Raw genomic sequence first — 16,113 nt, forward strand, 5'->3', positions numbered from 1 at the left:
GTGATAATCAAACACAAAATTAGTACCCAATAATTCAGAAATTTCAATAAATACAACTCAATAAGTCCAACATACAGAAACCTACCAATTATCAAGCATGAACCACACATACAGAAATTGATGGTAGCAACCAGCCCAACAAACATCAACGAATCATATTCAAAATGATGTCAAGCAAGCACAGTTGTCAGCCACTTACATTATTAAAGTTCACTTACATGCTATATAAATAAAAATAAGTATATTTTTTCTTACTCAAAAAACTTAAACAGGCCCAGGAGCAGCAGCTCCGCCAATAACAAACTCTTGTCTTCCGCCACTAGTTATTATTGAGTTTTTGTTGAAGTTCTACAATGAATAAGCAGTTCAAATTAAAAATTAATTTACAATGAATAGAAATAGTCTAATTAAACAAGTACATAAACACATTACACAACATGTCACAACATTCTTAGATATCTCAAAATATTCTGTCAAAATAATGTATTTAAAGGATGAGAAATGGGGCTTCAACCAGCTCGGAGTGCACATCAAAGCTTCTATTATTTTTGGGCTCCATGAGCTCATATATGTGTCTAAAACCATTCCACATGTGTTGAATGTACTATTTGAAGCTACAGTTGACACTGGTGTGGCCAAAATTTCTCTTACCATTGTTGCCAAAATAAGGTAACGAGCACTGTTTTGCTTCCACCAAATCAAAATGTTGAATTTCTCACCATATATTGAACAAGCGTCAGTTAAGTACCTCTCAAGTTCGTTTTGCTTATTAATAGAATCTTTTTTTCTAAGTGTTGTTTAAAGGCATCTACCCGTGCAAAATGATGGATTTTTAGGGGGTAGGTTGTTCAACAGGGGAACTGTTTCCAAATCGGACAGCAACAGATACAACACTGCGATCATGGGCAAAATTGTACCAATTGTACAATTTCATTAAACTACCTTTAACATTTTCAAACTCCACGTTACCAACTTTCTCACCATACAAGTCATTAAAAGTCCACTCAATATACCTCAATTTATAACGAGGGTCACATATCACTCCAAAATAAAGAAAATGGTTGATTTTTTCAATTCACCCTAATATTTATCATATTTTCTCTTCATATATGAACCCATTACAACCACAATAGTATTCAGATTCATTGATGTTTTGTCAAACTCACATTGAATAGAAGTTAAGTTATGAAAAGTCATGTGCAACGACACTTGTTGCGACGACGAAAATACCTTTGTCGCCTCAAAGAAAATCTTTAAAAAACCCACAAATGCTCGAACTTTTTCTCAATCATTAGGAGTAGGAGGACCAACAACCCGAAACCAAGTCAAATACCCATAATCCTCACCCTCTAGTTTATCAAAAGTTGCTTGATACTTTTCAGCAGCTTCCAACATCATGTATGTTGAATTCCACCTTGTGGAAAAATCAAGATTAAGACGTTTTTTATAATTTATATTACAAATACCAATGCATTCCTTAAACTTCAAAGCTATTTGTGGAGAAGACTGAACAAACCTAATTGCATTGCGAATGCTATGAATAGATAAATCTTGTTTTGTTAACCCATCTTGGACTACTAAATTCAAGATAGGGACACAACACCTCATATGAAAATAATCCCATTCGCCCATTAGTCCATTCTTGTTCTTAAGCCTCTTGTTCAAATAAGATACAACCACATAATTGGATGATGTGTTGTCAACGGTAATCGTAGACATACTTTTAAAACTTCATTCCCTCAACACCTCTTCAATTTTCATACCAATAGTGCTCCCTTTTGTGATTTGGCACTAAACTAAAGCTTATAATGTGTTTCTGATAGTTCATTTCTTTATCAATTAAATGAATGGTAAGGGTCATATAACCGAGATTTTGAATAATCCAACGGTCCGTAGTAAGAGCTACCCTACTGCAATCAGATTTGGAATATGTCTTAAGCTTTAATTTTTCAGCAAGATATAGCTAAAAACAATTCCTAACAATAGTCATCCTTGAAGGGATGGTCATTTGTGACTGCAAATGTCAACATAATTGTTTAAAAACTCTACCTTCAACCACTCTAAAAGAATGTTTATCAAGAATAACAAAAAAGACAATGACACTCCTACATGCTTGGGCATTGAACCTTTGTCTTGATGGAACCAAACTACCACCCTCACCAAAAGAAAATGTTTGTTTGAGTAGGGTCATTGAGAATGTGGGCTGGATTACTTTTGCATTTCTCATAGTGAGCTTTTATGTTCGAGGTTCCATGTGTTTTAGAATGACAAAGATATATTTGGCGACAATGTTTACAAGCAACAATAGGGATAGGTTCATCAGGTATAAAGTTAAAGTCCAACCAAACTTTAGAGCTTCTTATAGGACCAGTAGCATTGGATTTTCTTTTTTTTTACTACCCATAGGAAGAGGAGGAAGCTCATTTGCAGCAATAGCTGGTTGTGTTGGTTGAGAATTCTCCACTACTGAAATATTTTAAGAGTTTAATGTTTAATTTTTTAATAGTTAAAGTATGGTTTTTCATTACTATTTTTTTTTATATAGTTAAACTATTTAAAATGTTTTAGATAGTTAAAATGTTTAATTAATAAGTAGTAATAGATTGTTTGGCAAATTACATAAAAACTAATTAAGCATGCTAATACATAATATGTAGGTATAAAGGATACGTACTAAGTAAACAAAAACAGTTGCAAGTATACATATGAAGCATACAAAGTGCTTAAGGAAGGAGTACACATACAAATTAAGGATAATAGATACATATTAGTTAAGAATAAAATAGTTGCAAGCATACATACTAAGCATGAAACATGCATACATACATACAAATTAAAGATAAAAGAATATAAACTAATTAAACATAAAATAGTTGCAAATCAGATACTAATTAAACAAGAAGCATACATACAAATAAAACATAAAAGAAACATACTCATTAAACATACAATATTTGCAAGCATGTATATTAACACAATTAACATGAAGCATACATATGAAGCATAAAATAATTGGAAATGTAACATAGAACAGTTACAAGCATACATATTAAGCATCAGTGTACATAATTAAGCATAACAAACTTATAGTGATGTTGCTCTATTACTCCTTGTTGTCCTCCTTGACTACTACCCTCTCATTGATCCATCTTCTAAAGCTAGAACCACACTAATAAAATTAGAATTAAACACAAAACCTCAAAATAAAAATCATAATTAATAACCAACAATAATAAAAATCAAACAACAAAAAACATAACAGTAAAAAACTAATAAAATATAAAGCTTAAAGTTTAGAAACACACACTATTAGAATAATTTAAGTTAAAAAACATAACAAGAATTAAAACAAAATAACAAAAATGATGAGAATAAAAAAAAACTAATTAAGAACACAAACATGTTAAAAAATACAAATAGTTAATAAACATAAAAATACAAATTAGAACTAATAGCCAACCAGAAAAAGAAAAACTAAACAACAAAAACCATAACTATAAAAAACCTAATCTAAAAAGATAAACATGCTAAATAATATAGTTAGTTAACAAACTAGACAGAAAATCTTCATTGTTAAAACCTCCTCATATAACAGTAAATAAAAACAAACTTGACAAAAATCAAAATCAAACAACAAAACAATATGAATAAAAGAACTAACCAAAAACACAAACTAAATAAAATAAAATAAAGAAGTAAAGTTAATAAAAAAACAAACTTGATTGAAAAAGCTTGAAGTCTTAAAATAGGATCCCTAATCTTAAAACTTTTTAAAATTGGAAATATTTAAATAAAACTAGATTGAAAAAGTTTGAAGTCTAAAAACAAGAACCATAATCTTAAAAAATTTTAAAATTAGAAACATTCAAATGGATAAATATAAATTGAAACAAATAAAATTTTAATAGACGAACCTTAAATGATGTCCAAATTACTTAAACCTAGGGCATGGCATAAGCAAAAATTAAAAAGATTGAAACCTGAATAAAAATTAAAATAAAATGTATAAATAAAAAAGATTAACCTTGTATCCCCCCACACCTAATTTAGTTCTATTAAAAAACTTTAATCACTAACTCATATATATTATTTAAAACAATGTAGAGTGAAAAAATAAAAAATAAAAAATTTAAAAATATATAATAATGAAGGCATAACAAATAATAAATACAATAACAAAACTCCTCATAAATCATAATTCACTAAGTAAAAAAATTGACAACAATAAAAATGAAACAAACTAAGAAAAGGCTAAATTGTTTAGCCTCTCCCTCATAATACAAAAAGTAAAAAAAATAATAATAAATAAAAAATAAAAAAAATGACAAGATCAACAAAACAATAAGACAAAAAACTAACTAAAAACACATATTGAATAAATAAAAAAAGTAAATTTAATTAAAAACAAACTAGATCAACAAAGCTTGAAGTCCAAAAACAGAAACCTTAATCTTAAAACTTTTTAATATTGAAAACATTTAAATAAATAATTATAAACTGAAACAAATAAAATTTTAATAAATCAACATTAAATATGTCCAAACAACTTAAACCTAGGGCATGGTATAAGCAAAAATTAAAAAGATTTAACCCTATATAAAAATAAAAACATTGTGTAAATAAAAAGATTAACATTTGGTCCCCCACACCTAATTTAGCTCTATTAAAAAACTTTAATCACTAAACTAGATATCTATTTTAAAACAGGGTTGAATGAAAACAAAAACAAAAAATATAAAATGATGAAAAACATAACAAATAAATAAATAAACTAACACCTTGTAAAAGCAAATTTTCAATTTGTCAATTTGTAAGCCTCATATGGTTAAAAAAAATATAAATAATAAAATGTTAGAACAATGAACAAGTTCGAAAATCAAAACACTAATACAAAAGAAAACAAATACTTAATAACAAAAAGATATTGATAAAAACAAGATAAATAAACTAACCTTATTCCTATGTTAAACGATGTTTTCATTTGGTAGATTCAGGAGGTTAAAAAGAGAAAGAAAAAATAAACATGTTAGAAGACTAAACAACTTCAAATGTCCTTAATATTGTAATAGGAAAAACCATAAGGGGAAAGATCTATCACAAACTTAACATAAATTTAAAATTAACACAAAGTAGATGCAAAAAATCAAAAGTTACAGAACAAACATTTTAATAGTGTTTTCCTTAGTTTTTAATCTTTCAAGCCAAAGTTGTCCAATTCAGAATAAAAAGCAAAAACACAAGAAGTTAGAAAGCAAAAACCCTAAAATAGAAAGAAGAACAAAATTTGATAGAATAACAAAAAGAATGAGAAGAAAAATATAATCACAAGCTTAATATAAAATAAAAATAAAGTAAAAACATAATATTGAAAGATAAAAAAAAAAAAAAAAACCTTTTAATAGTGTTTTTCTTTGTTAGTCTCTACTCTCTAATCGTTCAAGTCAATGTTGTGAAGTTCATAATAACAAAAAAAAAAACACAAAAGAGTTAGAAAACGAAAACCCTAAAACAGAAGAAAAAAAATTGATAGAGAAAGGGAAGAACAAGATTCAACGGAAGATGAAAGTTTGAGAAAGATGATAATGAAAGAGTTGTAGAGCTTTGAGAAAGAGATAGGTGATATATTGAGAAAGATAACTACGAGAATGAGAGAGGACAACAACGGAGCGGCTACTGCTCAGATGAGATAAAGCGAAATTAGGGTTGATCTGATTTTTTTTTTATATATATACTTAGAGTTTCTTAAGTAGAATATACTGGATTGGGTCGGGTTTGGGTACCGACTGTTGTTATTTACAAATCTGAACCGACCCATCTACACCCATATGTAACTGGTGTTCCAACTCGGTAACCTATTTTACTCAGTTTGCCACACTCATGTTAGTTTCTCTGTTAGTGGATCGATTGGGTCCGATCGGTTGGACTTGGGATGTCCGATGCTAATGTACATTGCATTCATATGTACTTGCATGTCTTCAAGGAATACAGTGCATAACATTTTAATGTTGTGACTTTAGATAGTGATAATGGTATTGAATGAATGTATAGGAAAATGTAATAGTCATATGCAACATTATTTTTGTAATCTTGAGTTACATGTTGTATATGTGTGCATTGAATTATTTGCATGCATTTATAGAAAATTGTGCAAAGTATAAAATGATGTGGCTTTATATATTGTTACGAAAAATAAAAATCATTAAATTAAACATATCTGTTAAAGTAGTTAAATGTATAATATATTGAATGCATAGACCGAAGTAGTTGAGTATATATATAGTTTAGAAAAATGTAGTAGACTTGTGCGGCATTATTTTAATAGTCTTGAGCTATGTGTGCATTGAACAATAACATTTATTTCGACGAGCTTCTGAATCAAAATCATTTTTAGTAGAAGGGTGAGAAATACAAAATTACTTATTATAATTTTAAACAAACACAAAGTAGTCGACATATGTGTTTTTGAATTTGAAAGTTAGTTAAAGTGATGGATAAAAACTCTCAACAATGATTCTTTTCATTTCAAGAAATTATATCAATGACGAATTTTTATTTTTCAACTGTAGATTCTTTAACTACTCAAGAGAATCTATTATCAAGCATATCGTTATTGGTAATTTACAAAATAATAAAATTCGTAAACTTTAATTTGCACATAAAATAAGACAAAATAAGTTATAGTTTTGAATTTGACATAATTATAGATCTGAAAATAAAGCGATCTGTAGTATTTCCTAGCCAATGAAATTGTCTATTTATATAGCATGATACATAACTTGATTAAAAGAAAGAACTATTAGTAGCTGCATTGATGAAAGACATAATGTGGCATCAAATTATCCTCCAAGTAAGAATTAATGAATAACATTTATGTATAAAAGCATAGAGACGTTGTACGCAGCGATCCGTTAGTGTAGTTGTGAAATGTGTAATGATTAAATTGAATTGAAGTATATAATTCCATGTCATCCAAGGTCCTTTTTGACTCAACATTCCACAATGGTCATAAGTAATTAATTAAAGCCTAACCGTCTTACATTGAGAAGATTGAGTTGACCTTGCTCACATAGATTTCAATACCATAATAATTCAATTATAGATTTTCATTAACCAAAAAGCCTATTCTTTCGGAGGGGTTTAGGTTTGTCTAGATGTCTATGCACTTACATACGAAAACGACGAAATGCTTGTCAATCTATTGATATCAAATTATCATCATCATATAATAATAATAATCATCATCCCATTTGCGCATAGAACTTTGGTTCATGTAATCACTTATTTGTCAACCGTCCACCAATTTATTTAGCATATGATGGGGATGTGGTTGCCCACTTGCACTTTTTTCTAACCCAAAATCACCCTATAATGTGACACATATATGTAGTTAGATGCTGCCAAGAGTTGAAGGTTATTTGAAGTAATCTATCTTATACCGATTAAACATGTTGACAATCTTACATTGGAATAAAATATGAGATAGTTATAACAAAACAAAAATGAGATAGAAGATATATTTATTTAATTGTATACATCATTCACCTTATTCTTATTTTAAAATAATATTTTAGTTTATCAAAGATTTCCATTGTATTGGACAATAAGGTAACGCCTCAAATGTAATCTTAAAAATTCTGAGTATGTTAAAAGAGAAACATGACATGAGATATAAGTAAGAGTCATTTATCATAATATATGCAATTTTATAATGTTGAATTAGGTTTACATCAAAATTTAAGATAAAATGTTTTTTTCATTCAAATTGTAGAACGTGTTAGTGTGAGGCACCAATAACATTGGTGGAGTTTTGTGGCATCCCAATGTCCGCAAAAAAATTTAATTTTAATAAAAAATACCAATTAGAAAAATATATATGTTTTAACTTAAATTTTAATCTTAAGTGTTTTGAGTTTCATTTAGAGATATAAAAAAATTAATGATTTCATAAATTAAAAAAAAATCAATTAAATTGATTGTTTTTTTTTTTTGTGTGTGTGTGTTCAAGTTCAAATTGAATCGAACTAAATAAACTCAATCTTTGTTGATTTGAGTATGATTTTAATTCATTTAAAATTGATCACCGATATCTAAAAAAAAATAGACTATACCAGTAGTGTTATCTTAAATATGTGTTGTTGTATTTAAGAATTTTTTATTCATAACATATTATTTTTCTCATTGTAGTTTAAAAAGTGTTTGCTGATTTTTTTAATAGTATAAAAAATATAGTGTTTGAAAAAAGAAAATTTTATATTTTTAGAATAAGAGTGTTAATTTTTATTGTCAACTTGATTGAGCATAATTAAATCAACATGCTATTCATCAATTTAGGTTTAAGTTTGTGAAAAAAATTGGAAAAACTCAACCAAATTATTATTTTTTATTTAGATTTTTTTCCTCTTCAAATATACGAACCAAATCAAAATGTTATATATATCTATAATATTGTTTCTCCTAAATATATACAACTTTTCAGCTTAATTCGTCTTTTTTGCAGTTGTATCTGCAAATAAAAATTAATAATAAAATACTATATTTAATTTATCAAGTAAATATTTTGAAATTCCACATCTCAAAATATTTGTTCCAACACGGACCAATAGGATTAATTTGAGTTTTTAAAAAAATTGACAAACCAACATGGTTGATTTACCATAAAAGTATAGTCTTTTACAATGTGACACGAATCACATATTAAATCCAAATTAAAGATTATCGCATTTAATTAGTGTTTTATATTGTTTCGAACATAATTGTTTTTGGTAGAGAGAAGTTGCAGAAAAAATATATAATATTAGGTGCGTTTGTTTAAGATTTTTTTGTAAAAAAAATTATTTTTGTAAACTAAAATCATTTTTTATTGTTTGAGTGGTGTTTGTTTCATTTTTTTTTAAAGAATTTTGTAAAAAAAAATATTCTTTTGTTAAAAATAAAAAGTTAAAAATAGTATCTTCTCAAATTCACTTATGCGAAAGATGAGAGAGAAAGGTGACACAAATTTTAAAAATATGAAACTTAACTCACTAAATAAAGAGAATGGTGTAGTTACCTTGCCTTTAGTTAGAAAATCTAAAATTATCTTTCATCAGTTTTTACTAGGTTTTCTTTATATTGCGTCAGTTTCACGACCCGTTTTTTTTTCTTCTTATTTATACGAGACTCTGATATATATTTTTAAACTTATAAATTTTGAAGTGTCCAATTTGAAATATTTCAATTTCTTTTTATTATAGTTAGATATCGACAACTAGTATAACACAAATTTTATCAAGTACTAACTATTTTTTTAAAATAATTATTTTTATAATAATAAACAAAATGAAAATCAAAAATCATTTTTAAATAAATCTCAATAAAATAAACTTTAAATTCTTTAAACTAAAAATCATTTTTATTTAAACTCAAACAAATACATCAACTAACAATTCAAGAAATTAATTTGTTTATGGTATGCGAATTAATTAAGATAGGTAGTTGTGTGGGAAGTGACAAATGGATGAAAGATTGAACAAAATGATTTAGTAAGTTTCCTCTTTTATTGAATTTCCATCACTTTATGTATGTCACTTTGATATAGCTCTTTTCTCTCTCTCTCTCATCTTTTTTATCTTGATAAGTAGAATAGACATTGAAGCGAACCTCTTATAGCGACAGAGGTATCTATCTATATTACATGACAACTCATCAAGAACTATCGAAAAAAACAAACAGTCCACCTATAACGAAATTTAAGATATTTTGTTTTTATATACTTTTTATTTAATTTTTTTATTATATTTTACGTTCGATTTTATATATCAAAATATTTTTTTTTATTTTTAAAAGATCACATTTTCATTTTACAGTAAAGATAATTTTTTTTTTATAGGTGGTCTCGTATCGGAGATGCAACTATCTATAACTATTTATTTTATTTTATTTATAATAAATAAATAAATAATTGTTAATTTATTAAGTAAAAACAAAATTATATTAATAAAATCAAACAAAATACATCATAGTAAAAAAAACATAAATTATTGTAATTGAGTAAATGTATCAAAATAAATAATATATTATATTTTTTTAACAACTCTCTTCTATCATATAGAAGACAGTTAGCAACTTCATTACACCTTTCTCTTATTTTTTTCTCCTATTTTATTATAACTATTACTTTTTACACTCAAAGTTATATCAAAAATAGTTGTGATAAAAAAAAAAAAAGAAAAAGAGTTGTTAATAAAATAGAATAAAATTGTTAATTTATATGTAAAATATGATAAAGTTATTAAAATAATATAACACGTTATTTGTTTTGATACATCTACTCATTTGTATTAATTTTGATGTTTTATTTTGTATCAATTAAATGTGTTTTTTTGATTTTATTAATATAACTTTATTTTTAATTATTTTTTATTTATTAAATTAACAAGTATTCCTTCATTATGATCAAATAAAATAAATAGTTATAATTTTAAAATACGACACTAAAAAAATATTTTGATATATACAATATAAGATATAATTGAGAACTTTAAATAAAAAAATATATATAAAAGCAAAATCTCCCAAAATTTATATGTCCATATATCATTGTCTAAAGAATCAGGCAGGCTAGCTAGCTATTGACGTTGCTCTTTGATGTGTGTAGTATATCTAATTGATGTTACTGTTTTTTGTACAATTACAACGTCTTCATGTATTACATCAATTTTAACATTTCTATAATAGCTAAATATAACGATAAGTGTCTATGTGCACATCAAAACTATAATTTAAAGGAATATGTGTTATGTAAAGTTACATCATCACAGTAGTCTTATCATAATTGTGAATTTTAAAAATATGAATTTTAATTTTATTTTAAAAATTAAATATATTTTAAAATCTAGATTATATGATCATTAATTACGATACATATCAATGCATTGCTTCTAATTTAAAATCAAATAAAAAAAATCAAAAATCACTTATTCCCATGGATTAGCTCCCAACTTATAATTTGACCTAAATTAAACTCATCTTCAAAAATTACAAACCTAAACCATTTCATACTTCTAAATTATTTATATTTTTTAAAATTTCAAAACTATCAAAAACATATATTTATCTCTATACATTATCCAATATACTTTTGAATGAAAGTAATATTTAATTTTACTAAAAAAAATTATTCAATAATTTATAACAAAATAAATAATTTAGTGGGACAAGTGCAGCCAGTTAACACTAAGTGAATTCATCATTATTTGAAAATTTACAATAAATATTAAACAATTATGAATAAAATAAATAAATAAAGAATTCAAAACAAAATACTCGTATTTTCAACTATTGATCTATTATTGTTGAGTATCTAACCTCATTCACGATCAAATCTTTTTACTTTTAGAAAAATAATTTGTTTGCAATTGATAATTTTTTGAGGAAGTGTAATTTTTCAATACAAATTATTTTGTTCGTATAATAAATTTGAAGAGTTTTCAACATAAAAATATTTCTTGAGGTATTTTATCAAAACTAAATTTAGATAAATTCAAATACTATCTAAAATCTAATAATTTCAAATTCATTCTTTACTTTATAATATATGAATTATTAAATGGTCCCTGTAATTTTTTCATATTTAAAATTCTGACCCTAAAAGTTTCAAAATTTTCACATTATTTCATATTATTTTATTTGACTTAAATATGCAATTAGTTCGTGCAAAATGTAAAAAAAATTATTTTAGTCACTGCAAAATAAAAAATTTAGTTTATGAACATGTAAAATGCAAATATTTTTGTTTTAGTCCCTAATGCTTAACAGTCTTAGTTTTATAACAGTTGAGTAATTAATGGTTTTAAATTTATTCATGCAAAATCCAATAAATTTGGTTTTCTTTCCTGCAAAATAAAAATTTAGTTTTAGTCCTATAAAATGTAAGAAATTTCATTTTAGTCACAACATAATAAATAAAAAATAGCCCCATGTACACTTTCTTTAATATTATGATTAGTATATTATAATTATAATCGTTTTTATTTAAAAGACAAAAACTGTGAAATCGTACAAATTTTTGTCACAAAAAAATTAATTAAAATTTTTATTTTATTAATATCTTTAATATAAAAATGAGAACAAAAATGATATAATAACTATAATTTTTTCACACTCTAAATTTTTACGTTTTTTTTTCTTCTAAAAATGAGTCATAAAAGAAACTGTTTGACATATACAATTCATACACGAAATAAATGTCTGTCTTTAATCAATTAGTTAAATTTTGTATTTTTTCATGTCTTCTAAATAAAAATGAAAATAATTATAATATATTAATTTAATATATTATTAATTAAAAAATTACAAATGTATTATAAAAATGGTAATAATTATAAATAAAAATCTTACATGAGAGTAAAACAATTTTTTTATTATGTAGGGACTAATTAAAATCAAATTTATTGTATTTCGTAATGACTAAGTTTAAAGTCATTAATTAAAAAAGTAACGGTGGGTGTTCAACAGACTTAAAGAAAAAAGTTTCAATTTTGTTGAGACTAAAACTAAAAACTTTATTTTATAGAGACTAAAATCAATTTTTTTGCATTATGCAGGGACTAATTGCGTATGTAAGTCTTTTTATGCCTTTATTGCAAATTGGTCCCTAAAAAATTTCAAATTATGCAAATTAGTCCCTAAATTTTATAAAATAGTCCCTGTCTTTTACAAATTTTCAATTTTAGCTCAAATTTATTTTTTCTTTTGTCTCAAAACTTTTGAACTTTATAAAATAACTCAATTTTAAAAGAATAATTATTTTATCTAAACATCAAATTTAAGAATAAAACGAATGTAATTAAAACATTTGAATTGTTTATAATTTGTATTTTCTTAAAATTTCCAATTATCTCATTTAATCACTTTAAGATTTGAATCTCATTTTGGTGTCAACTCCCTTTGTTGTGTTAATCACTTTTTCTTCCACATTCTTCACAAAATGCATAGATATACTAATCTTAGATAGCATCCAAAGATCTTATTTTTTTTGTGACATGTTAATTTAAATTCATACCATCTCCACAATATTGAGTGATTGTAGTGGAGAAACTATTTGTTTATCCTGTTGACAAGAGGCCACAAACCTCTGTAGCTTGTTGGGCCATAACAAGTTTAATTCGTCGTTTTCTGCCATATTGGCAACAATTAAACTATCCATGTAAGCAACAAAAAAACCCACTTCATTTCTTCATACACAAAAGTTCAACTTTACGAGTAAGCACAACCCCACACCATTAATTATTTTCTCCACAAATGAAACACACCATAAATATTATTGCACGATGATAGGATTTTGGACTTATGGTAAAAATAAATAAAAAGTTATTATTATTTTAGCTTCCATTATTCTCACTATGAATGTATAAGACATGTCCGTCCTAAAAGTCTATCTTGTTTCATAAGTAATTGTTTTATTTGAACTTGATCATAAAAAAACAGACATAAAAAATAAAGATAAAACAAAAATAATGTAGAAAAAAGATTGATTTTGTTTACTCGCCTTATCTCAAATTACTTTAAAAACAAATGATTATTTTATGTTATTATTTTGTACTATTATTGTTTTACTCTCTTTTAAAAAAAATATCAATGAAATCACTCACTTAGTAACTGCATTATATAAAATAATGTTATGAGTTATTACTATTGAATGAATTGACAACTGATAACCACATGTGACTTGCTATGAATTACTTTTATTTCGTCTTGTCCTTATTGAACCTGCAACTCATCGAATTTGGTTGAATTAAGGGACGAGTTAAGCTCTAAAAAATGATCCGATCAAATATTGGGAACGAGTAAGAGACACACCAAAATCCGACCTAATATGTCATTTGTATAACTCTAATTCTCACCTAGCTATTGCTTAAAGATGTTTTTCTTTCTACTTCTCTTTTTCTTTAAATATATTGATAAATGAATTCACACAACTACGAAATCACATGTTCAAACACATAATATGTTATTCAGTCTAACAATATTGGTCAAAAATACTTTTTTTTTTAGTTATGTAAACTATAAGTGAATTTCCCAGGAAAAAAACTACTTTTTTTAGTTATGTATATTTAACTATAAGTGAATTTCAACTGAATATAAGAATATTTTTTATACAACAGTAATATTTCATTAATTAATAATAAAACAAGACATAATTTCAAAGTAAACTACTAAACTCAACCAAAATCTCCCCCTTATAATACAACTGTAAAAAAGATTATCATATATGGTTCAAGACAATCAAATCAATAGCTTTTGATTGAGATTTGACAATCTTTTTATATATATATATATATATATATATATATATATATATATATATATATATATTATATCCTCTTACAATTCTTATAGAGCAGTTTTTTCAACTTTAAAGTAAAATCCACTATATATGGTATTTGTTCAAATTAACTGTAAGTCTAAGTCTTGATGAACAAAGAAGATGATAATAATAATAAAGTAAATATTTTGACTTATATTATATTATATTACTTTGAATGAACCATAGAAATTGGACAATATATGATAAAACACGATCCCACTAAACATGTGGAAGTTGATTGCCACATCATCAAATTTTATTTCAACCAAGATGTTCTATTGTGCAATTGACATAAATATCTATGCTCTAATTTGAAGGAGAGTATCGACATATGCTAGATGATACTACAAGGACATTATTTCTCTAATTATTAGAATGATGTTGTAGTTAATTACATAGGTTTGAGTAGTTGGCTAATAATGTACATTAAAAGTAGGAAATTTTCAATTTTAGAGGTAGTGATTATATCTATATAGTTGTCTTATTTTTTTAGAGACCCTATGTAAATTTAAATATTTGAGTCTCTAATTAAAAAAAAATGTAATTTTCATTATTTTAAATTATTTTAAAATATTATATTTTTATTCAATAAAACATCAAAAATTTAAACTACTTTATTTAAATTAATCAAAATAAATAAATTATAAATAACATCTAAATACAACTTTAAGTTAATACTAACTTTCTAGCTATTTAAAAGAGTCATCCTTCTAACATTTTTTAAGGTAAAATCATAATTTTTAAATATAACACCAAATAATCACATTTCAAAAGAAAATAATCATATCTTCTTAACTACATTTCATAACTTTCAAAGATACTGTTAAATAACATATCAAAAGAAAAACAAAATAACAACATTCTTAATCATATTTTTATATCAAAACAAATTTTTTTAATCCTATGATATTTTTTCTTTGTGAACTCATTCAATAACTAAATTCTTGTTGAACCTAATAAATTATGATGCAATAAGTAATTTCCTCTACAATAAATTAAATCTTACTGAACTTAGATGTTTATTTGATTCTATAGAATTTTTTTAATCAATATAGCAATACTATAAGAAAAAATATTAAGGTTCAATAATTTTGAGATCATTGCACATGAAGATTATCGGACTTTATATATATATAGATATACTCTCATCATGATTGTGAAAAAACATAACAATAATAAAAAATAGATTATTGTCTTACAGTTATCAATGAGGAATTTAAGTAAAATATTGTTGAGTCAAGTATCATGGAGTGCTGAGAACATTAGACTCTCAAATAAATAAGATATTGAGGAGTGTCATCTAATAAATAATAGGTACAATTGCTCCAATGATCTATTAATTTAATTTCAGTTAATAATTTAGTCTTTTATATATTTTTTTTTCTTCTTTTTATGAGTTCTGATTTGATCTTTTATTTAATTTTAAGTAACAATTTGATTCTTTATATCTTAAAATGTCTTCAATTTATCCTTTTTTTACATAAATTTTGAAAATTCATCAAAATCTTCAAACAGAATCCATAAAATTCAATACCAATTTCAAGAAAAGTCATCTATTCATCAAATGTATAACTCAAATATTCAAACAAACTCATATTTTCATCTCCTACAACGTCAAATAAAGAATGAAAATATGAGTTATGAAATTTGACAAAATTTGATTTTATATTAAAGATAATAATTAGTTTTATGGATTTTGTTTGAAAATGTTGAATTTTTTTTTTTTTGAATTTTTGTAAAAAAATGATAATATTGTTGATATTTTA

The 16,113-nt window shown here is 24.9% G+C and overlaps 1 pseudogene; it reads right to left on the reverse strand.

The window, feature by feature from the left end:
• Window positions 1-264: 264 nt before the first annotated feature.
• LOC140920830 (zinc finger BED domain-containing protein RICESLEEPER 1-like) lies at window positions 265-13,186 on the reverse strand (annotated as a pseudogene).
• Between the last annotated feature and the right edge of the window lie 2,927 nt (window positions 13,187-16,113).

Source organism: Cicer arietinum, chromosome 6 (assembly GCF_000331145.2).
Source record: "Cicer arietinum cultivar CDC Frontier isolate Library 1 chromosome 6, Cicar.CDCFrontier_v2.0, whole genome shotgun sequence".
Lineage (NCBI taxonomy): Eukaryota > Viridiplantae > Streptophyta > Magnoliopsida > Fabales > Fabaceae > Cicer > Cicer arietinum.